The 27,369-nt window shown below is 41.9% G+C and overlaps 1 protein-coding gene across 1 annotated transcript in view; it reads left to right on the forward strand.

The window, feature by feature from the left end:
• LOC126419063 (uncharacterized) overlaps window positions 1-27,369 on the forward strand; it is a 70,713-nt gene that overhangs the window by 2,762 nt on the left and 40,582 nt on the right. The window lies entirely within an intron of this gene.

The following is a 27,369-nucleotide window of genomic DNA, read 5'->3' on the forward strand; positions in this document are numbered from 1 at the left end:
TAGCAGTTAAAAATAGCTTTTAAAAACATGATGATATTACTGCACTGTTTTAAGGTATGAACATGTGCAGATTATATTTGGTAGATGACCAAAGATTTTTGTGGCAGCATAATTCGCCCCTTTCTGTAAAAAATTCAGATTTAATCCAGAGTAGTGAAGACTATCTTTTCTTGCAGCTACAACGCTAGAAGAAAGGATGATCACTATTCTGGGTTAAATCTGACTTTGGCACAGAAAGGGGTGGATTATGCTGCCACGGAAACTGTTGGGCATCTACTAGATATCATTGAAAGTGTTACAGATAGCCAGCTGGCATTCAAAAACAATTAAAAGTATTTCTGAATGACAGTTCCTTCTACTGAGTAGATGAATTTTTAGATATGAAGCAGCAATTTGAAAAAAGGATATGTTCCACATCATTATGAAATTTTGCGTTTATGATCTATGAAACAAGTATTAATGTAATGTAAGTGATATTAATTGGACAAACTCAGGTGTTGTATGAGGCTAAAAGATAAAAATTCTTACCATTCCATTGCAGCCACAGTATATTTTATAAAACTGAAATCAATTAGAAACAGCAGAATTTTGATAAAAAAATTTTAGCAACTGGTCAATATGTAATAATAGTTCTCATGTTTATGCAACAGAGGCAGTTGAGGCAGAGCATGTGTGACAGCAGTAATCCTCGCTTATGAAAAGGGTATTCAGGTCAAGGATTCTACAAGGTTCCTACCCTCGCAATTGCTGTAAAACTTGCCAAATACTCCCAGCCACTGTGGCTGCCTCCAGTGCTCCTTATGGTAAATAAAAGTCAGAGGAATCTGTGGAATCCTGCATGTTGTTTACACACTACACGTGCTAACTTCTCAGCATTTCATGTAGGCGTGACCACCAAGAAAGTGGCTGAGTTTGTGAATGAACACAGAATTGGGTCAGCTGAAATTACTAACAAGAGATGTTGACTTCATCCACTGACATAACAAAGATGGGGCACATGATGTTACATATATGTAAACAGGAAGAGAAGAGAATGCCAGCAATACTCTCTTCTGTCTATATTATTTTATGAAATGTAGTTTGCAGTGGCAGACTGATCTGTAGCGTAGTCGACAATATGGGATAGGTTGAAAGATATCAAATTTGTTGTGAATTGGCAAAGCCAGCAAATGTGAATTTTACAAAGTTATTCACAGAATGCAAATTTCATGACATCAGCTGCAATTGGTATTGAAATATTATCCAGTTGTGACGTATGAAAATTTATGTCGGACTGGGACTCGAGCGCAGATTTCCCACTTACTGCGAGTGGTTGCCTTAATCACTTCGGCTATCCATGCATGTTCCTGGCCCGACATAAACCTCCAGGAGTAACGACTGATGTCTTTATATCATAGTCTTACGTATCTCTCCTTTTAAACTTGCAACAGTACTTGATTCCCACTTTGAGAAAATGACGCTGTCACAAGGAATCAAGACCATTTTTATTGTCATATACTCCATCTCAGCTTTATGAAACTTACACATGAATCGATGATCAGCAGCTGTATGAAGTAGTACTCCAAATTATTTGCTGAATGCAAATTTCTTGAAGTCAGCTGCAATGGGCATAGATGTATATTACCAACTTGTAACCTACCCAATTGTTGAACACGCTCTACAGCTTGACTCAAGGGACCTGACTGCTTGCCAAATCAAATGGCCTGTTTGAATCCTCCTACCCAGTTCAAGTTTCTCAGAACTCCAGAAATAAGAACTTATTCTTCAGTGTATCCCTGCATCAACTGTTATCTGCACCATTACTTTTTAATCTTAATCTTATTGCCTCTCTTTTATTCTCTCTGTGTCATCCTTTCTGTGTTCATCGTAGTTCTGAATTGCAATATTCATTGCACTTGTAATTTCTCATCATCAATATTTGCTTCTCACTGTGTCCTTCTCTGACCCTTCAAGTCCTGGATTCAAGTTGGGGAGGGTGGTGATTTCTCCTTGTTTCAGTCCCTCCAGAATGGCCCCAGATCCATTCCGCCTACTGTCAGAATGAGTACTGGAGATCTTTCCCAGGGGTAAAGGACAGCTGGGATGAGAGAGACTTCGTAATGCCACAGGGGATAGAAAGTATGCACTCTGCCAGCAGTCGGGCCATTAGTTCGGTCAAGGGCTTACACCACAGACTTTATCTTCTACCTTATCAGTGTGTCCTGTTATATTTCAATTGAAGGAGGCACAGTGATTTCTCAGACATCTTCTGCTTCAACTTTGTCTCTCAGTAGGTGTGTCCCTCGCATAAATGTAGGATTTCCTTTAAGTATCTTGTAAGATATGTCATAGGGTCAATACTGCCTCATGTGCCCCTACTTTCCTGCAGAACCCAAACCAATGTTCCCCATAGACAGATTCTTCCAGTTTTTCCATTGTTCTATAAATAATTCATTTCAGTATTTTTCAACCATTACTTAATTAACTCATATTACAGCACTTTCCTCTTTCAGAATAGAAATCATTATATTTTAATTGAAGTCAGCAGGTGTTATGGCTGTCCTGATAACTTGCACACAAGGTGGAGCAGTTCTGTCATAGCTGAGTCTACCCAGGTTCGTAATTATTCTGGAAAATTGTCATCTACTCCAGGGGCCTTGTTATGACTTAGGTCCTACAGTATCCTGTTGAATTCTTCTCGCTGTATCACACCTGTACTACTACTCTTTCTAAAAAGATTGTCTTAAGGTTCATTTCTCCTGTATATACAGGGAGTACATACATACATACACACACACACACACACACACACACACACACACACACCATTGCAGTGCAGTTTGGTAATTTGCCAATAGTCAGTGCTAGTCACAAACATGGTGAGTTCAGGTGCGGAGCTAGCTTTCTGTGTGTTGGTGTTCAACGGATGTTTAGAACCAAGTACCATAAGAAGCCACCAACAAGGAAGACCATTTACCACTGGCACAACAAATTTGTTATAACGCGTTGCTTGTGCCCGGCAAATAGAAGCGGACGTCCCACTGGGAGTGAAGTGAATGTGGAGCACATACAAGAGACATTCATAAGGAGTCCAAAGAAATATGTGTTTTGTGCATCCCATGAACTCAAAATGGCTCCAGTGACAGTGTGGAAGTCCTTTGACCATTCAAATTGGACCTAGTGCAGAAGCTCAATGACGACGACAAAGACAAGTGTTTTGAGTTTTGTTCGCATTTCCAACAATTGAATGAAGATGGGGATGGCATTGTTGATCACCTAATTTTTAGTGATGAAGCCACTTTTCACACAAATGGAAAGTGAACAGGCATAATTGTTGAATCTCAGGTACAAAGCGTCCACACGAATGCATTAAATTTGAATGTGATTCCCCAAAGGTAAATGTTTTTTGTGCCTTGTCACATTGAAAACTGTGCGGGCCATTCATCTTAACAGAAAGCACCATCACTGGATATTCCTACTTGGACATGTTGCAGCAATGGCTGATGCCTCAAATGCAGTTGGACTCTCCAATCATCTTTCAGCAGGAATGGTGCTCTTTCCATTTTCATTGTGAAGTTCATGGGTACCTGAACACAGAGCTGCCGTATCAATGGACTGTCCATGCTACAGAAGGGAACGGCTGTTTCATGAAATGGCCTCCCCAGTTACCAGATATCCCTCCGTGTGACTTTTTTCTGTGGGATACATTAACGATCTGGTGTATGTACCATGTGATGTAGCAGAGCTCCAGTAGAGAATTCGGGAAGCGACTACCACAGTCGAGGATGCCATGCTGGGATGGGCATGACAAGAATTCAATTACCGTATTGACATCTGCCAGGTCACTCATGGCTTGCATATCAAATGTTTGTAAAAAAAATTTCCAGAGTTTCTCTTCAAAATGCAACATATGACGTCTGTACAGTGTTTAGTTTTTGTGCAATAAATAATTGAAAGTGTTGCTGGACTTTATGTACACCCTGTATATTCCTTCCATCTTTCAGCTTTTACTTATTTTCTTAACACTGGCTTGCCATGTGATTTAATTTTCTCATAGGTGGCATGTGTCGTTCCCCTAGTCAAGCATGCTTCTGCAGCCTTTCATTTGTGCTCTAGCCCTACCTGCTTAAGCATCTTGTACTTTCTTTCATTCTCACATTTTAAATATTTATGGTCTTCTTTGTCTGCTTCATTTACTGCATTTTTATATTTCCTGCTTCTATCAGTAAAATTCAGTTTCTTCTTCTGATTATTATTTTATTTATTCATTTATCCAGGAATAAATAGCTCCAATATACATACACATAGAATATGTAAGTGTGTTTTTGAGGATAGGACAGGTGTTCGGCTGTGGCTTGCTGAAGAAACCAACGTGACATTTACCTGAAAATAGTTAGGAAAACCTAGATCAGGACTGCTAGACAGAGCGAATAAAAAGGCAACCTGTCTTAACAACTCCACGTTTCATCCAGTTTATCCACACTGTAAAATGGTTTGTTGATGAGACAATTTGCACCAAACATCTTATGATAAAAACGTAGTTTTGACCACAATCATTTGCATCTCCGCATCCACCCTTCAGTCTGCCCGGAAAACTTGAATCAGCATCTCCTCAAATGAGAGATGTGGAACTCGCAAGAAGACTAAACATTACTATAATGCACTATAGATCATGGCCCACTGGCTCATAAAAGCACTACAGTGTGATTACGCATTGCAGTGTGACAGGGTGCTGAAATTATCACCTTTTATTAATAACCATTGCTCTGAGACCTGTAAGTTATCTTCAAGTGTGTAGTGTGTTTTACTTACAAATTATGTTTTAGCTACCTTCCTAAATAGATGTACTTTTAGTAAGCTATGGAACCCCTATCAGATTCGATAATGAATTTGTAACTGAGTTAGTCCATCTTCTGACTATAATCTATTAGAGATACTATTCCTATTTCTCGGAAAAAAGCGCAGGTCACACCCTTCTACAAGAAGGGAAGTGGAAATGATCCAGAAAACTACCATCCAATATCTTTGACACTGATATGTTGTAGTGTGTTAGAACATATTCTGTGCTAAAACATAATGAGGTATCTTGAAAGAATGACTTTGTACAAGCCAACCAGCACAGATTCCGAAAACATCAATCATGTGAAACCTTAACTCGCAATTTTTTTACGTGATATACTGAGTGCTTTTGATTAAGACAATGAGCTAGAGACAGTATTTCTTGATGTCAGAAAAGTGTTTCACTGAGCACCACACTACCCTTATGGTCAAATGTTCAATTATATGGGGTATTAAGTGAAATTTGTGACTGGACAGAGGACTTGTTTGGGAAGGACACAGCAAGTTCTCTTGCATGGAGAGTCCTCATCAGATGTTGAAGTGACTTCAGGTGTGCCCCAGAGAAGTGTGGTGGGACCTTTGCTGTTCATGTTGTGTGTTAATGACCTTGTTTTAGCTACCTTCCTAAATAGATGTATTTTTGTAATCTACGGAATCCCTATCAGAATCTATACTGAATTTGCGGCTGAATTAGTTCATCTTCTGACTACAATCTATCAGAGATCCTAATCCTATTTCTTGGAAAAAAGCACAGGTCACACCCTTCTACAAGAAGGGTAGTGGGAATGATCCACAAAACTACCATCCAATATCTGAGTCTTTTTGCAGATGATGCAGGTATCTATATAGAGGTACTGTCTGCTAGAAGCTGCATAAATATTCAGTCAGACCATGATGAGATTTCAAAGTGGTGCAGAGATTGGCAACTTGCTTTAAATGTTCAAAAATGTAAAATTGTGCACTTCACAAAATGAAAAAACATAATGTTAAAGTTCTGTGCCCTGTCAAATGTTTTTACAAAGATTTTAGGGAGAGGATTTTAATTTGCTCACTGTGTGACAAGCTCGCCCATATTTTATGTAAGTGGCCAGCCAATAACAATTTCCTGTGACATTCTTGTTGCTATGTTTCCCCTTTCCTTAGGTTTTACTTTCTTATGTAGCATTTTCCTTCTTTTCCTGCTTTCTTTGAGTGTGTGCTTTAGTTTTCTTAGGTCTGTCCACATTCGTTCCTTTTAATGTGTGTCAGAGCGCTGGTGACCTCGATGTTGAGCGCCCATAAGCCCCAACATACCACCACCACCACACCATAATGTTCGAATTGGGCAGCCCATACAAATACCTGGGTGTAACACTTTGCAGGGATATGAAGTGGAATGCTCTCATGGGCTCAGTCATGAGTAACCTCCCTCCAGGGGGTGCTCATCGTTCTTCCATGAGTTCGTGCGTGGAGCACATGGACCCCAAGCTATTGCAGCCCATTCTACCTTCCCTGGGTACATTTCCTTCACTGTGCCCTTACCTCCCCGTCCTCACTCCTTCCCCACTGCCCACTCCTTCCCCACTGCCCCCTCCTTCTGCTGTCTCGGTGTTCTGATTCATGTTGACCTGGCTATCCACGTAGTTCCCTGTATTGCTTTCAGTTTCGTTCTTCCTGCCTGTTCTACTTCATCCTTTCTGGCATTTACATAACCCGCTTGAAATTTGACCTCCACTTCTAAATTTTCTTTTTTTAGTGTAAGTCATTTGGGAAAGAACTCTCTCCCTAGCGTCTACAGTGTGGACTCCTCTCCCTCCTTCCTTCCCCGCTGTAGCCCCACTCCACTCCGCCAGGTCACCAGCATGTGTAGCCAGTTTTTGTGATGGGCTGTTATGTCCCAACCTAGCTGAGCCCCCAGACAACACAGGATCACACCACTGACACCTGAGCTGTTCCCCCTCCATATATGCCAAGGAGTGGTTGTCTGTCTTCCCAGAGCACTGGAACTCCCGGCAACAACTGCCATACCAAGTGGCACCTGCTATGGCTATGTGGCACCCATGGGGAGAGCTCCTGATCAGAGTGGGTGGTATCAGGATGGATGCTTGGCACATGAAGTTTATCAAGCTGCAAAAATCTGGCTATCTCTTCAAATGGTAAAGGATCATTGAATGCTGGCTGCTTCCTGTGATCTGGCAGCCTTCCCTTCCCTGGCTGCATCCTGGGAGGAGGGCCAGGCTTGCTGTCTTGGGATGAAACACTTTCCCCACTAGCTCATCTGTACGAGGACGGACGGGATACATTCACTGCCAAAAAGCCATTGTTTTTTGTGGACAACATCAAGGACAAGTTTGATGAAGTGGAATCCCTCAGTAAGACGTGGTCAGGCTCCCTGTTGATCAAAGCTGCTTCTGCTACCCAATCAGCTGCTCTTTGCGCTTTTGATCGTCTTGACAATGTCCCAGTGTGTATTACCCCTCACCAGTCTCTGAATATGATCAAGGGAGTAATTTTTCACAAGGACCTCATCCTGCAAACTTATGAGGAACTCTGGGCTAATCTGGAGTGATGCGGCTTTCATTTTGTTTGACATGTGCAGAAGGGTTATAAAGACAACTGCACCAATACCTGTGCTTTCATTCCGGCTTTCAGGGAGATACCCTCCCAGAGAAGGTCAAGGTTGTGTGCTACAGATGAGATATGAAACTATAGATCCCACCACTCATGAGATGCTTTCAACTGGCGCTGCTAACCTCAGTGTTGTGCGCCCTGAAACACTAATCATCATCATCATCATCATCAGGTGCTTTCAATGCTTGCATTTTGGGCATGTATCTTTCTCTAAACACTTCAGTGCCATTCATGACACCTTTACTGCTATTGATCTCATGATCTCCTCCCTTGCTCTCATGGCTTCCCTACATAGGTCACGCCATGATGATCTTTGTTACAGTTACCACTTTCCAGTGATTCCATCATTCCTGTGCTGCCACCAGGCAGACAGGCATTCTGCAGGGCCAGTTGGCCTTTATATACATCAGCTGTGCACTTCCCCTCCTACCTCGTCCTTACCCCAGCCCCATCCCCCTTTCTCCTCCACGTACCCCCTTCCCTCCTCTCAAAGGGAATTTTTGCGGGCTCTTACTTCTTACATAGCCCCAGGCCTGGATTCCATCCACAACAAGATGATCCAATACTTGGTCATTATGCAGAGGCAACATCTACTCAGGGTCTTCAAATGAATTTGGCCCACTACTACCTTCCCCTCACAATGGCGAGACAGTGTAGTTATCCCCATCCCTAAGCCCGGGAAGAACCCGACGTCTCTCGACAGCTAACTCCCAATTGTTGTTGTTGTGGTCTTCAGTCCTGAGACTGGTTTGATGCAGCTCTCCATGCTACTCTATCCTGTGCAAGCTTTTTCATCTCCCAGTACCTACTGCAACCTACATCCTTCTGAATCTGCTTAGACCTCTTGGTCTCCCCCTACGATTTTTACCCTCGACGCTGCCCTCCAATACTAAATTGGTGATCCCTTGATGCCTCAGAACATGTCCTACCAACCGATCCCTTCTTCTGGTCAAGTTGTGCCACAAACTTCTCTTCTCCCCAATCCTATTCAATACTTCCTCATTAGTTATGTGATCTACCCATCTAATCTTCAGCATTCTTCTGTAGCACCACATTTCGAAAGCTTCTATTCTCTTCTTGTCCAAACTATTTATCGTCCATGTTTCACTTCCATACATGGCTACACTCCATACGAATACTTTCAGAAATGACTTCCTGACACTTAAATCAATACTGGATGTTAACAAATTTCTCTTCTTCAGAAACGCTTTCCTTGCCATTGCCAGCCTACATTTTATATCCTCTCTACTTCGACCATCATCAGTTATTTTGCTCCCCAAATAGCAAAACTCCTCTACTACTTTAAGTGCCTCATTTCCTAATCTAATTCCCTCAGCATCACCCAACTTAATTAGACTACATTCCATTATCCTTGTTTTGCTTTTGTTGATGTTCATCTTATATCCTCCTTTCAAGACACTGTCCATTCCATTCAACTGTTCTTCCAAGTCCTTTGCTGTCTCTGACAGAATTACAATGTCATCGGCGAACCTCAAAGTTTTTATTTCTTCTCCATGAATTTTAATACCTACTCCGAATTTTTCTTTTGTTTCCTTTACTGCTTGCTCAATATACAGATTGAACAACATCGGGGACAGGCTACAACCCTGTCTTACTCCCTTCCCAACCACTGCTTCCCTTTCATGTCCCTCGACTCTTATAACTGCCATCTGGTTTCTGTACAAATTGTAAATAGCCTTTCGCTCCCTGTATTTTACCCCTGCCACCTTTAGAATTTGAAAGAGAGTATTCCAGTCAACATTGTCAAAAGCTTTCTCTAAGTCTACAAATGCTAGAAACGTAGGTTTGCCTTTCCTTAATCTTTCTTCTAAGATAAGTCGTAAGGTCAGTATTGCCTCACGTGTTCCAGTGTTTCTACGGAATCCAAACTGATCTTCCCCGAGGTTGGCTTCTACTAGTTTTTCCATTCGTCTGTAAAGAATTCGTGTTAGTATTTTGCAGCTGTGACTTATTAAGCTGATAGTTCGGTAATTTTCACATCTGTCAACACCTGCTTTCTTTGGGATTGGAATTATTATATTCTTCTTGAAGTCTGAGGGTATTTCGCCTGTTTCATACATCTTGCTCACCAGATGGTAGAGTTTTGTCAGGACTGGCTCTCCCACGGCCGTCAGTAGTTCCAATGGAATATTGTCTACTCCGGGGGCCTTGTTTCGACTCAGGTCTTTCAGTGCTCTGTCAAACTCTTCACGCAGTATCGTATCTCCCATATCATCTTCATCTACATCCTCTTCCATTTCCATAATATTGTCCTCAAGTACATCGCCCTTGTATAGATCCTCTATATACTCCTTCCACCTTTCTGCTTTCCCTTCTTTGCTTAGAACTGGGTTTCCATCTGAGCTCTTGATATTCATACAAGTCGTTCTCTTATCTCCAAAGGTCTCTTTAATTTTCCTGTAGGCGGTATCTATCTTACCCCTAGTGAGATAGGCCTCTACATCCTTACATTTGTCCTCTAGCCATCCCTGCTTAGCCATTTTGCACTTCCTGTCGATCTCATTTTTGAGACGTTTGTATTCCTTTTTGCCTGCTTCATTTACTTCATTTTTATATTTTCTCCTTTCATCAATTAAATTCAATATTTCTTCTGTTACCCAAGGATTTCTATTAGCCCTCGTCGTTTTACCTACTTGATCCTCTGCTGCCTTCACTGCTCCATCCCTCAAAGCTACCCATTCTTCTTCTACTGTATTTATTTCCCCCATTCCTGTCAATTGCTCCCTTATGCTCTCCCTGAATCTCTGTACAACCTCTGGTTCTTTTAGTTTATCCAGGCCCCATCTCCTTAAATTCCCACCTTTTTGCAGTTTCTTCAGTTTTAATCTACAGGTCATAACCAATAGATTGTGGTCAGAGTCCACATCTGCCCCTGGAAATGTCTTACAATTTAAAACCTGGTTCCTAAATCTCTGTCTTACCATTATATAATCTATCTGATACCTTTTAGTATCTCCAGGGTTCTTCCATGTATACAACCTTCTTTCATGATTCTTAAACCAAGTGTTAGTTATGATTATGTTGTGCTCTGTGCAAAATTCTACCAGGCGGCTTCCTCTTTCATTTCTGTCCCCCAGTCCATATTCACCTACTATGTTTCCTTCTCTCCCTTTTCCTACACTCGAATTCCAGTCACCCATGACTATTAAATTTTCGTCTCCCTTCACAATCTGAATAATTTCTTTTATTTCATCATACATTTCTTCAATTTCTTCGTCATCTGCAGAGCTAGTTGGCATATAAACTTGTACTACTGTAGTAGGTGTGGGCTTCGTATCTATCTTGGCCACAATAATGCGTTCACTATGCTGTTTGTAGTAGCTTACCCGCATTCCTATTTTCCTATTCATTATTAAACCTACTCCTGCATTACCCCTATTTGATTTTGTGTTTATAACCCTGTAGTCACCTGACCAGAAGTCTTGATCCTCCTGCCACCGAACTTCACTAATTCCCACTATATCTAACTTCAACCTATCCATTTCCCTTTTTAAATTTTCTAACCTACCTGCCCGATTAAGGGATCTGACATTCCACGCTCCGATCCGTAGAATGCCAGTTTTATTTCTCCTGATAACGACATCCTCTTGAGTAGTCCCCGCCCGGAGATCCGAATGGGGGACTATTTTACCTCCGGAATATTTTACCCAAGAGGTCGCCATCATCATGTAATCATACAGTATAGCTGCATGCCCTCGGGAAAAATTACGGCTGTAGTTTCCCCTTGCTTTCAGCCGTTCGCAGTACCAGCACAGCAAGGCCGTTTTGGTTATTGTTACAAGGCCAGATCAGTCAATCATCCAGACTGTTGCCCTTGCAACTACTGAAAAGGCTGCTGCCCCTCTTCAGGAACCACACGTTTGTCTGGCCTCTCAACAGATACCCCTCCGTTGTGGTTGCACCTACGGTACGGCTACCTGTATCGCTGAGGCACGCAAGCCTCCCCACCAACGGCAAGGTCCATGGTTCATAGCGTGACAAATTTCCTTTGTAAACTGCTTGAGAGGATGGTTAGCTTCCAATTATGTTCGATACTCGAATCTCGTATCAGTGTGGCTTCTGGGAAGGATGATCTCCAAATGACCTTTTATTCAGATTGGAAACACCAATCAGACAGGCTTTTCCTAACTGCCGGCACCTTCATGTGTTCTTTCTTGACCAACATAAAGCATATGACACGGCTTGGCACCATCACATTTTTGTTACACTCCATGACTGGGGCTTTCACGGTCCTCTTTCGATTTTTATCAGCGTGTTCTTATCCCATCGTCGGCTCTTCCGGGTTCGAGTTGGCACTTCACTCAGCACCCCTCAGATTCAGGAGAATGGTATCCCACACATTTCTGTGTTAAGTGTCACTCTTCCTCATACTCATCAATGTGCTTGTAACATCTGTTGGGTCTCTGGTTACCCCGGCATTGTATGTTGACGATTTTCACATCTGGTTCAGCTCCCACTTGGTAGCAACTGCTGAGCTCCGGATCGAAGGTGCCATTCGATGGGCATTTTCGTGGGCCATCTCCCATGGTTTCCAGTTTTCTCCCTCCAAAACACAGGTTATGCATTTTTGTCATTACCTACAGTCACCCTGATGCAGAACTTTATTTATCCGACCAGCTCCTAGATGTTGTTGCACAGTCCCATTTCTTGGTCCCTATCTTTGATAAAAAAAAAGTTGAGGTGGCTGCCCCATATTCGCCACCGGAAGACTACATACATGCAGAAGTTTAATACTCTCCACCTTCTGGACCACACGTCTTGGAGTGCAGACCGTGCTATTCTTCTCCATCTTTACTGTGCTCTGGTCTTGTCCAGACTAGATTATGGTAGTCAGGTTTATGGCTCAGTGGCTCCTTCCACTGTGAAAATACTTGACCCTGTTCACCATTATGTGGTATGTCGGGCTATTGGTGCCTTTCTCACGAGTCCCTTTAACAGTCTCCTCGCAGAAACTGGGATTCCCCTCTACAAATACAGTGGAGTCAACTCCTGGTTTCTTATGGAATTACTATATGCTGATTCCCTGACTAACCTGTGTACCCTGTCCTCTTCACAAATGAGGGATGTCTCCTTCCTGATAACCACCCACGGGTCGAATTGCCGGTTGGAATGTGTTTCACTACCCTCTTGTCGGCTCTCCATCTCCACTCACTGGAATGCACCCCGTGTATTTCCACCATGTGGCACGGCGGTGGAACGTTGTGTGTCTCAGGGAATGGGGATCTTGGCTTGACCGCCTGGATCGTGAGGATGGAATAAACCTCTATAAAAAAACGTTGATCTCAAGGTGTGCTGCACGCTGATGAGATGCATGGCTATTGAGGTGGAACAGTCATTAGCGGGCAACCTCTGGCGAACCTCAGTTGTATAAGGCTTACCTAGGCACTTGGGGCTCTGTCTAGTGGACTTCTAGTTCCCTAGCTGCTCGTGGGACCGAGATGGATCCTTCAAAATGTTCTTTGCCTCCTCCCAGCAGAAAGGGTGGACAGCTGGTAGGTACCAACACCCATTCCAACAAGAGGGCTCGTGTAGCCAGTCCTCCTGATTCAGTCAGTAGTAACAGAATGCATGCTGCTTCGCAGAATGTGTTTCTTATAGTTAAAAGAAAAGAGGGGAGTTTTGACAAAGTTTCACCATTTTATATACAGAAAGCATTAGAAGGCATTGCTGGCACCTTGAAATCTGTTAAGCGCTTGCAAAATGGGACCTTGTTGGTTGAAACATCTAGCTTCCAACAAGTCAAGAACCTTCAGAAAGCACAATGCCTTGGGGAGTTTGCGATAGAAACTGAATTTCACAACACCTTGAACTACAGCAAAGGTGTTGTGACTTGCAGGGGTCTTGTTGACATTCCCCAATAAGAACTGAAAACTGAATGGTCCCAGGGAGGCATTGTCGATGTGCAACACTTTATGAAACAAGTGGATGGCGCACTCGTGAAGTCAGACTCATTTATCATTACATTCAACAGCACCAAACTACTGGAGCATGTGAAGGCAGGTTTCCTACATCTCAGTATATGGCCTTACTGCGCCAATCCAATGCGGCATTTTAAATGCCAGCACTTTGGGCACACTACTTTGGCTGTCGAGGGGAAGCCACTTGCGGTAAAGGCGCCCATGAGGGAGTTGGTTGTTCCTCTCCTCCCAAGTGTGTCAACTGCTCTGGGGATCACCCTGTGTGGAGCAGGGACTGCAGAGTTTTCCTTGAGGAACAAAAGATCCAGGAGATTAAAACCACAAAGTGCATCCCGTATGATGAAGCAAAGAAGCTTTAAAAGTTCATGCAGCCACCCACGTTCGCTGCCTCCTTTTCTTCCGTTCTGAAACAGCCAGTCCTGAAAACTGATGCCGTTACACAAACGGAGGTTGCTGCCGTCAGCACTAGCACCTGCATGTGTCCCTGCACTTGTGCTGCTGCAGTTGTGTCTAAGCCTGTCCGTCCCCCAGGAACTTCAGAAAAAGCTGTGGTTGCTGACATTATGGAGCTCCCTGTCTCTCCAAAGGTTCCATCTGGTACACTGTCAAATGCTGCCACACCCTCAACCACAGTTGTGGCTGCAAGGTCTACCCAGGGAAAAAAATCCAAGGCAAAACGTCCAACACCGGTGGAATCGGGCAGAAAACAGCCGGACGATGTCAACATCGACCTCTCTGGCATCTCAGTCGATTTTTCTATAGAGGCTGTGGAGCTTGATGTTGGATTGGAGCAACCATCTCGCTCCAAACCTGAGCTTCCACCCATTATGGGCTCCCATCCCCGTCAGGAAGTTAGGATGAAAGTACTTCCTCCCTGATAGATGGCTCCCATTATACAGTGGAACATGAATGGATTCAGTACGCACATGGAGGAACTGAAACTGCTAGCACAGCAACGCCCCCTGTGCTTGTGTTTGCAGGAAACACATTTCAAAGCATATGATGCCCCTGCACTATAGGGCTATACCCTATATCGCAAGGATGACCTGACTGGGGAAAGAGCCAAAGGAGGGGTTGCTGTGTTTGTCAATAATGTGCACCACTCCGCTGCTCTTCCCCTGGATATCGACGTGCAAGCAGTTGCAGTTGAAATTTCTGCATGTCAGCGGCTTACAGTTTGTTCTCTTTATTCACCTCCACTGGATGCAGTAGACTCTGAAGCTCTCTCAGATCTTATCGCGCAAGTCCCCCAACCATTTCTCCTCCTGAGAGACTTCAGTGCCCACCATGTCTTGTGGGGCTCAATGTCTACTTGCCATCGGGGTCGAGTTTTGGAGAGCCTCCTGACATCTCGAGAGCTGTGCCTCCTAAACTCTGGTACTCAGACTCATTTCTGTGGTACTACTGGGTCATTCTCAGCCATCGAACTATCTATCTGCTCTCCAGCCCTCGCTGACTCTGTTCCCTGGGATGTCACTGATGACCTTCATTCCAGTGACCACTTCCCAATCCGCCTTCAGCTACTCAGTGGTGTGTTGCTGGAACAGAAGCCACCAACATGGATGATTGGCATGGCTAACTGGACACTGTTCGGCCAGTTGGCTGTGTTTGAACACCGTGACAGCGTCCAGGAATGGGTGGATTACATCATGCATGTGATCCATCACGCCGCTGATCTATCCATACCAACATCTTTCGGCTCTCTTCAGAGGCGACCTGTCCCTTGGTAGACAGAAGAGTGCCATTTAGCCATCTGGGACAGGAGTGCGGCTCTTCCACGGTTTAAACACCACCCGACAGCGGACAATCTCTCAACCTTTCGAATCGCGAGAGCCAAGGTCTGCCGTGTCATTAAAGAGAGCAAAAAGCGGTCATGGCATGAATTGCTAAACTCTATCAATCAATCCACTTGTTCCTCAAAAGTATAGGAAGCCATCCGGAGGATTTCCAGTAAACACAGCCGTTTACCGATAGCTGCAGTGTTGAACCAGGAGTGCCTCCAAACAACACCTAGAAACATTGCTCAGACGCTGGCCGAGCATTTTGCACAAACTACTGCCAATGCGAGCCAGGATCCAGCATTTCATCACAACCATGTGACTGTCTAGAGGGAAAAGTTGGACTTTAGGTTGAACAGTTCTGAGGCCTACAAATCCCCTTTCTCCATGTGGGATCTCGAATTGGCACTGACTGAGACTTCTGACACTGCACGCAGTCACGAACACATCCAGTACTGCATGCTTAGACATCTGCCAGCGGCGTCAAATGAAATCCTCCTCAAATGTTTTAATCTAATATGACAGACAGGTGTCTTCCCCAACTTGTGGAGGGAGGCAATTCTAATCCCTCTCCTCAAACCAGGAAAGGACCACCCAAGTCCTAGTAGTTATCAGAGTATCTATCGCCTGGACAAGCTGTGTAGGAAAGACCCTGGAACGGATGGTTAACAGTTGTCTGGTCTGGCTTTTAGAGACCAGGCAACTCCTTAGCCGCTCTCACTGTGGATTCCGAAAGTTTCGGTCCACGGTCGACAACCTGACCCTCCTAGAAGCGGCTATTCAGCAGGCTTTACTCCGTCAGCATCACTGTATCGGCATATTCTTTGATATCAGTAAGGCATACGATACTACTTGGATACACAGTATTCTCGCACACTGGGGCTTTCGTGGCCACCTCCCCATTTTCATTCAGTCTTTCCTGTCTCAGCAGTTTTTTCGGACCCGAGTTATTCACGCACTGTCTGATCGATTTGAGCAGGAGTATGGGTCCCCCAGGGCAGAGTTTTAAGTGTTACACTCTTTGCCATAGCCATCAACAGTATAACATCTACGGTGAGGAGTCCAGTACAGTGCTCCTTATTTGTGGACAACTTTGCTGTTTTCTGTTCCTCCTCCAGTGTTGCAACAGTGAGCCGTCAGTTGCAGTGGTTAGAGGAGTGGGCTGCAAAGATGGGTTTTCAGTTTCAGTTTTCTGCCAATAAGTGTGTGTGTGTGTGTGTGTGTGTGTGTGTGTGTGTGTGTGTGTGGGCGGGCCTCATTTTTGACTCCAGATTGTCATGGTTGCCACACCTGCGAGACTTGAAAGCCAGAATCCTGAAGGTGCTGAACATCATCAAGTGCCTTAGCCACAGGTCTTGGGGAGCGGACAGGGTATGTCTTCTCCAGTTTTATCGGGCTTTTGTGCGTTTGCAGATGGGCTACGGGTGCACGGTGTATGAGTCAGCGAGACCCTCTTATTTGCGGATCCTTGATGCTGTCCACCATGCTGGGATTCGACTGGTCACGGGCACTTATCGTGCTGAGGTGGGAGAACCGCCACTTACCATCTGGCGGCAGCTCCTGTTGGTGCGCCAGACTTGTAAGTTTCTTGCAGCTCCAACCTCATCCGCTCACCATATTGTTGCTCGTCCACCTCTGGAGTGCCTTTTTTCCAACTGTCCCCAAGCCACGATGCCATTAGGGATTCATCTGCAACGTGTGCTGGAGTCCCTTGGGGTGGAGCCCGTACAGCCTCAAATCCAGGGTTTTAACCGCCTGCCACCCTGGTTACTGGAGAGGCCCAGAGTGATTTTAGATTTGGTGTGGCACAAGAGAGATTGCACTCATGCCACCGTTTTTAATGCAACATTTTCTGCCATTTTATCTCAGCACCAAGACTATGTAGCTGTTTTTACGGATGGGTCGAAACAGGAAGATTCTGTTGGTTGCTCTGTTGTTTTTCCAGATTGTGGCCTCAACGTCTGACTGCCTCAAGCATTTACTGTTTTTGATGCAGAATTGTCTGCGATCTTGTGTGCACTTGAGCAGATGAGATGCTCTTCTTGTCCTAAATTTCTTGTCTGTTCACTAAGTGCCCTTCTCTCATTGCAACATTTGTATCCAGCAGATAAAATAGTCCAGAACATCCAGGGTGCCCTCCTCCGGCTACGACGACTTGGGTTCTCTGCTGGGTTCCAGGGCACATCGGCATTGCTGGGAATGAAAGAGCAGATCTCGCAGCCAAGAAGGCATGTCTCGATCTGCAAGTGTTTAAGTGTGCCATCCCCCTGCATACACTCACCTTGCTATTGAGCTCATGAGTCATGCATCGGTGGGAGGATGAGTGGTTGGAAATGACTGACAATAAGCTCTGTTTAAGTTTTAAAGTTCTGTGACTTGTCCAATGTTTTTACCAAGATTTTAGAGAGAGAGTCTTAATTTGTTGCCAGGATCACTGACTCGCCCATATTTTACATAAGTGGCCAGCCAGTGACAATTTCCTTTGGCATCCTTGACGCTCCTTTCTTATTTCCCTTACGTCTTATTTTCTTATACAGCATTTTGCATCTTTTCCTGCTTTCTTTGCGTGTATGCTTCCATGACTGATGACCTCAACGTTGAGTGCCCGTAAGCCCCAACAAACACACACACACACACACACACACACACACACACACACACGCTAAGTATAGTCTTTCAGATTCCTTAATTTTAACATCAGCAGGCTATTCATGGATGGTTGAACTGGTCCTCAGTTTCCTCCGTGAAAGTGGTTTTTATTTTCAGTTTTATTTTCAGATATAAGGTTTTGCTTTACTCCTGGAGCAGGGGCAGGGACATGGTGGTTGTGGTTGGAGCCTCTCTTCGTATTTTCCCAGTCTAGGACCCATGATCACTCCCCAGTGGAAAGACAGCTCTTTTACTCCTCCAATTTTCCAGTTTTTAGATTTGGTCTATCGTTTTATGCCTTCTACTGTGTGTGTTTTAACTTCTTCGTTTTATAGTTGATCCTCTGACTGGATCTGTCCACTTTTAGTGGATCCGCTCTTCCATGAGTAACTTTGGAATCGCAGGACTGATGATCTCACCGTTTAGTCCCATATCCCCTAATCTTATCAGTCAATCAATCAGTCATGGGTAAAGCAGGTGGTAGACTTTCAGTTTATTGATAAAATACTGGGGAAGTGCACTCAGTCTACAAAAGAGATTGGTTTCAAATCGCTTGTGCTACCAGTTCTAGAATATTGCACAAGTGTGTGGGACCCATACCAGATAGGATATTGAACGTATACAGAAAAGAGCAGCATGAATGGTCACAGGTTTGTTTGCTCCTTGGGAGAGTGTCACAGAGATACTAAAGAAGCTGAACCACCAGACTCTTGAAGATAGACATAAACCGAAAAAGTCTACTGAGAAAATTCCAAGAACCAGGTTTATATGATGACTCTAGGAATATTCTACAACTCCCTATGTACCATTCACATAGGAATAATGAAGATAAGGTTAGAATAATAACACCACACACAGAGGCATTCAAACATTCATTCTTCATGCCCTCCTAATGTGAATGGAACGGCAAGAAACTCTAATATCGGGTACAGTGAGACGTACCCTCTGTCATGCAGTTCACGGTGGTTTGCAGAGTGTAGTTGTAGATGTACAATCTGTTGCATCTCCTTAGGCAATTTATTACACTATTTTATTCCCTGGTAAAAAATGCTGTTTTTAGTTTATTTGTTTTCCCTTGCTAAATGCAAGTCCAAACTGGTCCTTATTCTATAACATGTATAGACTTATTAGTGTAATATGTTTTCTGTGATATGCACAACTGACTGACACATGTTCTCACTTGATGACAGTCAGTTTAAAAAAAACTGTTATTACAGTGAGTGTTGTTACCACATTTAGGTATTATTCTTGTGACTCTTTCCTGCAATTTGAAAACTGTGTCAATATTTTTCGCCTTTCATCCTCAGAAATGAATCCGATAGCTAAGAGCTGAGGGTAAAATTTATTTAGTGAACCTTGCCCCCCTTTAAATTTTTGTAGTTAATGTACGACATTTATGAAAACAATAGATTGCTGCTCACCATGTAAAGGAGATATTGAACCAAAGATAGTCACTAGGAAAGATTGCTAAAATATTACAGCTTTCTGATAAAGCCCATACATGCACAACCACAGCTCATACACGTGGCCACTGACCCTGGCCATTGGGATCCTAGAGAGAGGGGCCACCTCTCTCTCTCTCTCTCTCTCTCTCTCTCTCTCTCTCTCTCTCTCTCTTATTGTGCCTGTCTTTGACTCAACGCGTACTCTCTGTTGTGAGTAACAATGTATCCTTTATATATTGTTGTTATTCCATCCTGGACTTTCCATATATGTACATAATGTGCATCAAAATACCTACTGGCTATTTGTCCATTAGCTGACATAAATTTTCTGAATTTAGCTTGCAGTTTCATTTTTTGTGACAAAAAATGCAGTAAATACAGAAAAACGCATTTAAAATGGCACAGACATAAACATTAGGCTAAGTTACACGTCAGTCTGTAAATACCACCTTTTTTTGGCATTTGCAATCAATGGCTTCATCATCTCTCAGCCAGATTTTGATCTTTTGTCCTAACCTAGACCTCAGGATGCACTACTACCATTTAGCAAAGATTTAGGGGGGGGGGGGGGGGGGGGGAGAGGGGGGTTCTAGTATTTCACTCTAGCCAAAATTGATGTATGTAGGAATAGTATGTGAACACGAGTCATTGGCTGTTACAAACTGCTTATAGAACTCTAAGAACATAAATGCTTACATTCCTTTCACCACTATCTTCATGTGATCACTCCATGTTGACAGTGTTCACCCAATGCAACATAGTTGTTTATTGTCACTGAGCTGCAATGCATGCTGTTTGTTTTATTTATGTTCAGTGTTAATGTATATCCTACCCCCCAAACATAAACATCATTGAAGGTTTCCTTTGTCTTTTCTATGAGGAGTGCTAGTATTTTACCAGTGACTGAAATGTTGCTGTCATGAACACAGAGAATTTCTTAATTCCATGTCTTGTACTGTCTGGAAAGTCATTGATAATATTAAGAACAGAATTTGACCCAATGCACTATCGTGAGACATATGTACATTTTGTATATTTCCTGTCTGACAATAATTTTTACTAAAAATTTGTCATCGCCAGATTTGTGTATTGGATCTTTACCTTTTGTGTCCTATTTTCAGATAAGACTGGAAACACTCATTTGCTGTTTCTCTTAACACCTAATGATTCTGGTTTATTTGATATTATTTTGTGGACAACAGTGTCAAAAAGCTGGGAAAGTCTGAGAACATGCGTGTAACACACTCATCCTTGTCAAGGGCTTAAAGTACCACTTTTGTGAACTCTGTTATGGCCAATATTTTCATTTTCCCACTTCAAAAACCAAACTGTGCTTGGGTAAAAAGGTTGTACTCATTCATGTAACTCATTAGTCTACCTTTCACAAGTGATTAAATTGCTTTGAGGAGGAGACAGTAATGATACTGTCCTGTAGTCTTCTATACTCTTTGCATCATCTTCCTTTAGTAATCACTCAATTCATGCATCTTTTAGGTATTCTGAAAAAATGCCTGGACTAAAGGCTGCATTTGAGGTGTGATAATGGCATTTGTATGCTGTCCGTGCCCGCCTTCAGAACAGAGAGAGGAACCGCATCACTTCTTGTTCTGTTGTGAGGAAATAACATAATTGTGCTTGCAGTTTCATTCATTGCAAATGCTACATGTGTTTTATGAAGATTTTGTTGCAACTTCTGATGTGTTATACAAGGATTTCTACCGGGCCTTACTTTTGTGCCTGTTTGATCATATGCTGCTTTCACTATTTCATCTCTCAAAACTACCCATTCATCCACTGTTGTATTTCTTTTGACTTGTTTCCATCAATTGAGCTGCTCGGGGGAACAAAATGGTAAATGCCAAAATCACAGTTTCGAGATACAGCGCATCGAAAGTTTCAATTGATCTGCAAATCTGAATAAGTTCTTTTATTCTGTAGTGATTCAGACATCTATCTTCTACTATACAGACATAAATGAAACTCAGAACTGACTAAAACAAATGAAATATACAAAAATTATTACATTACCATACACCATTAACAACACAGTGATAGAACATTACATATTAAATTTTACACTAAGTCTTCAACACTTTACTGAAACTGCAAAATCATTCATCACTCTCATTACTAATGTCTTTTTCATCTAAAACTGTTGGCTTTAGTGACAGGAAAAATCCATTGTGGACAGGATGTATGTAATTTAGGAGCGACAGGACGTCAGCAACTTCCTTCTTTTCAATAAGCCTTGGCTCATTGTATTTAAGTCGAAGCGTAGGAACTGGTCCTTGCCTTCCACGTTTCCTGTAGTTTATTTCATGCCAAATGTCATGACAAAATGTCTCGCTGATGAATAAAAATGATGGATATTCGGAGGTCATCTTCCACCTACATATTTTCCTTAGGTTGACATCTCAATCATCAACTGTCTTCTTTCTGAAGACAAACGCTTCTTTAGAGTGTCGTATTTGATAGAAATCCTCTCTTTTCATATTATATACAAGCCGACTTCTTGATGATCTCGCACCACTTATCTGGACTGTACACATCTTGTACTTGTTGGCGAACGTAATTTTCAATTGTACTTCAGGAACATAATGGTATGTACATGCACTTACCATTATGTTTGTGAAACGTACTAAAGACAGTATATTTACAAAATAACATACCTCTGAGTCATCTGAATCATTAGGAATGTATTCTGGATCCCTCTCGAAGATATTAGTATCATTGGAAGTATATTCCTCGTCTTCTGCCATGTTCACTGTTGCCATAATCTCAGAGATGTTTTTACTTGCCGCCATTCTCTCTGTCACTTACCATTATGTTTCCGCAACAGACGAACAGTGGCACTTACCATTAAGCTCCTCCCTGACATCTGTTGAATGAATTTGGAACTACTAGTAAGTTTACTGCATTGTGCATCCCACAAGTGGTGTCATTAGCCATCTACCACAAAATACACGGCAATGGCGCTTACCATTGTGTTCCCCCGAGCAGCTCAATTGTTGCCTAATGGTCGTTATGAAACTCTCAACAATGTGTAGTTCCTTCAATTTATCCAGGTCTCATCCCCTCTTTCTGCAGTTTCTTTAGTTTGGATCTGCTGTTCATAACCAAAAAATTATGGTCAGAGTCTACCCTGACTCTGCAAATGTTTTACAGTCAAAAATCTGGTTTCAATATAACTTGTCCGCTTTTGCAAGTGACACGAAACATGTGATTAATGCCATAAACAATGTGGCTAGTACAATGTGGTGTTATTGGCAGTTTTTTAATCAGGCTAAGTTACAGATCAATCTTTCACAACAAGCAGATTTAATTATTTTCTCATTCGTTGGTTTTGCCAACTCACAACCAAACTGTCACCTGCCAACCTATACCTTGCTGTTCATAGTAGCTTACCCACATTCCTGCCTCATTGAAAGTGACAGCTGTAGTTTCACCTTGCTTTCAACTGTTTGCAATACCAATATATCAAGGACATTGCCAGATCAGTGACTCACCCAGACTTTTGCCCCAGCAGCTACCAAGAAGGCTGCGTGCCTGTCTTCAGAAACCACAAATCAGTCTATCCTGTCTACTGATACACCTCCATTGTTTCTTTTCATCTGGGTGACCACCACTGCCTCGATAAATTTGAAGGCTTAAGACATTGTTCCGCCCTGTTATATATTAAATTACTTTATTCTGAAATACTGATTTTGGGTACGGTCCATTCTTAAGTGCATCTACAAAAATTACAGTTATATGTACAGTAGAGCTATCATATCATTGGAGGCATGTGAGCCATCCCCATTTGGCAAGGTCCATGGTTTGTGGTAATTTCATAGTTTTCAACAGTGAATTGTTGTTTTGATGCAGTCCATGTTTACAGCCATTCACATACTTACAGTTGTACAAGGATTAGACTTGTAATTGACTCTGATCTGATACAGTAGCATGAAATATCTCGATGTTAGAAGTATTAAAACACATTGATACCAGACTTCTGCTTGAAACTGTAATATCATCAAAGTGGTGGATGTAAACAACTATTTTAAATTTTGTATGGCAACTATGACATCACAAACACAAAACATCAAAAATCCAACATGTAACTAATGAGATGCCTGTGTAGAGTTGGAGGTACTGCATGGGGAGAAAAAACTTATGAAACCAAGCCATCTATGCACAACCACCATTAGTGAAAGTAATGCCACTTTTATCAAATAAAACCTGTGAACAACAACCTAAAATTGGTTTCATTTTCTTCAATTAACTTATATAACAGAAATGATCTATACAGTACTCACTGAATGTGTAACAGTCGAAGTTGCACAAAAGTAAAACAACCACACATTGAATTGTAAAATTGTTGTTGGTATAATTCACCTGTGCAACTCAAATAAACCACACAACATCCATCAGTGCAATAACGGTCAACATTACGTTAAAGTAAAACAACCAACAAACTGTAAATTAAAATTTATGTTTGTGTATTCAGTTCACATACATAGTTAAACTGAACTCCTGAATTCTCATCAATTACGTACCAGCCAATGTCACTCAAAAATAAGACAGACAGCAAATTGCAACCTAAAACTGCTGTCAATATTTTCATTTAACCTGTGCAGGTAAACTGAACTGCCTGATACTCGCCAGACACTTAGTAACACACTCATCACTTTTTTTTTAACTTTATAAAAATGGAATAAAAACAGACTATCTTACAGAAAGCTCATCATACAAGAAAACTAGATTCATGTAAAAGAAATACAGAGAAAAATACCATTCAGTTTACAAAATACTTCCTAATCTCCCCCAACCTCTGCCCCATTTCCAAAAGGAAAAAAAAGCTCCAGAACAAATCATCCTTCTTATACCTATCATCTAACCTAAATTTAAGTTGTAAAAAAAGCAGAATTACTGTAACAGATAAACAGGAATAATTTAAATATGAAAGAACTTTACACTATCGCTCTACTATCCCTTCCTGCCACCACCACCAGTGCCACAAGAAACCTATAACCCCCACCTCCATCACTAAATCCCAAATGAAACTGTCATACATATTCCAGATTCCCAGGCCCCACCAGCCCCCAGCTCCATGCCCTCAAATTCACCTGACGACTTCATACCTGAATCAGAATAATAAAGTGATTGACATATAGACATGGAAGTGTGGGGTGCTGTCAGTTCATTGTTATGCACAAGTGCATTAAGGCTCAAGTAGTAGGAACGATGCAGTTCTGTGCTGAGTACATTCATAAGTTCCCCATTAACATGCTCTATTGAGTTCACTTTGCATGACTTTCCTAACAGTTAACATCACACATTTTGTAGAAGAAACTTATCACATGGATAAACAAAGCATGTAAGAACAAATTTTAACAGTTTTGCTGCAGACCACATTTGTTGTCTGCAATTGAAGTAGTAATGTGACATGACAGCTGTGCACAGGACAGATGATGTGACCAAACTTGTGTGCTGACTGATTGTTGCCATGGTAGCTGTCCTGTAAACAACTAGCTACTAGTTTGTTTGATATTTTGACATAGGTATAGAAGTATACAGTGTATGACCTTCAAAAGAAACATTGAATATAACAGTATAATGGAAAGGATAGTTGCTACTTACCATATAGTGGAGATGCTGAGTCACAGAAAGGCTCTACAAAAAGACTGTAGGCAAGTTAGCATTTGGCTAACAAGGCATTTGTCAAAAATAGAAACACACACACACACACACACACACACACACACACACACACACACACACACACACACTCCCAAATGCAACTCACACACACAAGACCACACTTGTATCTGGCTCCAGCTGCCAAAGACTGTGGTCATGTGGGTAACTTTCTGACAGTCTTTTTGTTGTACCTTTCTGCAACTCAGCATCTCCACTATATGGTGAGTACCAACTATCCTTTTCAATGTGTTGTTACATTCCGTCCTGAATTTTCCATTATTTAAAAGAAACATTGAAATGGACAACAATCGCCAAGCAAACTCTTCCACCAAGCGTACTCACTTAAATAAGCCTGCAGAGGAGGAGAGCTTCTTTTGTCCCTCCTCAAAAAAATTTCATGGTTCTCCAGTGCCCCTAGTAGTGATTGTACATGTCCCATTGCTATCGTTTTTAAATTAATTACCATGATTGAGTGTCCATACACTCTTTCTCGCAAATCAGTATAAGACAAAAATGAACCTAAAAGTACAGTTGAGCCATTCATAGTAAATTCCTCAATCAATTCAACAAGAAGCCCCTTACTGTGATTATCCACCACCCGAAACACAACTTAGAATAACAACCCTCCTTCCCCTCCCCTAAAAAAGCAGCTCCCCGTACCGAATTTCCTGCAATTTATTTACTCATCCCTTACATAGATTTCTCAAAAATAGGTTGATCAGTTTCAGCTACAGCCTCATGCTATGTATATTTAATAAATTCAAAACACATTATCATCATGGCACCACATCTATTTATTGCTAGTATGCAAGAGAACAGACATCACAATTCATAACTTCCTCACATTTGTGACACACAGTATTCACATTAAACTTCATACTTCTATACGTAAGGTATAGTATTAAACATGACCCACAACTCCACATACTCTGTACAGCACTTGTAACTAAAGCAACAAGAAGGATACAACGAGTAATAACAAATCCATCACATATCCAGAACATCGAGAATGGAGACAAGGGAGCACTACATTTCCATATGCGTGAGATAGTTTAAGAAAACCTAAATCAGAATGGTACGTTATTCTATGTTCCTAAATATAAGACCAATCTATTAACAGTACACTCTCCTTTGGTTTATTCCTAGTGTACAGTGCCATTTTGTTTATACATTCTTGCATAATTTAAAAAAGTTGCAGTGTTCATTCAGTCCTCAACATCAGTTGATGCATACACTGTCACCTGACGTTGGGATCATGATGCCGTAATGACTTACTTAATAATGCGTGGTTGGCTAGACAGTTTCCAGATGTTGGAAGGAAATCATTTTAATTCCACTCTCTAAGTCTCATAATTATTGTATCTGCTCAAGTAGTTGTTTTCTGCAATTCTGCATAGGAGAGCCAGTCATGGCTCAGGACACAAGAAACTTCTTAATGTCCCTGAGGGTGGGTTTTGAAAGAAAGGCCTATCACTTGATAATCTTTCTCTGTTGGAGATGGCTTTTCTTTGTAAGCGTCACCTGCTAGGTGTCATTTTCAATCTGCAGAAAGGTTTTATACTATTTCGTAGTGTGACTTTTTTGTACATCTTCACAAATGGGGACTGTGTGAACTTATTTAAATTTTCACGTGGGCCTTCCTCTTGCAGTATGTTTTTGAGTATGCTGTTGGTAACACTGTCTAATCAGTTTGAACTGGATAGTGGTTTCTGTCAAGGCTCCATTGTAAGTATCATTGTCTTTGTTTTGTTTGCACCTATCAGATACACACCATTTAACATCAGACATCATGTACTGGGTCATATTTTTGTTCATGACTTTCAGTTTTACGAATCTCATTCTGCCACCTTGCAACAATTCGTCATTTATAGTTCGGATTAAAGATGTTGAAAAAATGAGTGAAGAATACTAATTTTAAATTTGTGATTGACAAATATGTCTGCATTGATGAAAATTTAACTCTTCATGCATTAGGGTATCAGAATAATAATTGAGGCCATTGTCCTCAATATTGAAGGTGTGATGACAAGATTTTTCATGAAAAGTTGACTTTTGCTACTGGGCCTGCTGAGCTGGAATGAAAGAATCTTCAAGTCATTATCACATCCATTCTTACCTACAGGTCCATTATTTAGCTTAAGGCTCATAAATACATTCATAACTGAAAATTTGGTGTTTTATATGCCATGATGTAATTAGATTAACTACTGGGCAATACAGAACAAGCTTCAGTGCCAACAACTGTGCAAAGCTGTTGAGCTGCCACTATCCATCTGCTGGCTGTTCATTCTCTTGTGTCAAGCGTGGAAGATCGTTTTCATGAAAAGCTGTCAGGTTTTCTGCTGGGTGTCAGTGTTAAAATACATTTTGAAGTGAGTCATAATCATCATCTTCTGGTGAAGTGACTTCATCAGAAGTTGATGATGTATGACACTCTTTGAAATGAAATGT

The sequence above is a fragment of the Schistocerca serialis genome, chromosome 9 (genome assembly GCF_023864345.2).
Source record: "Schistocerca serialis cubense isolate TAMUIC-IGC-003099 chromosome 9, iqSchSeri2.2, whole genome shotgun sequence".
NCBI classification, from domain to species: domain Eukaryota; kingdom Metazoa; phylum Arthropoda; class Insecta; order Orthoptera; family Acrididae; genus Schistocerca; species Schistocerca serialis.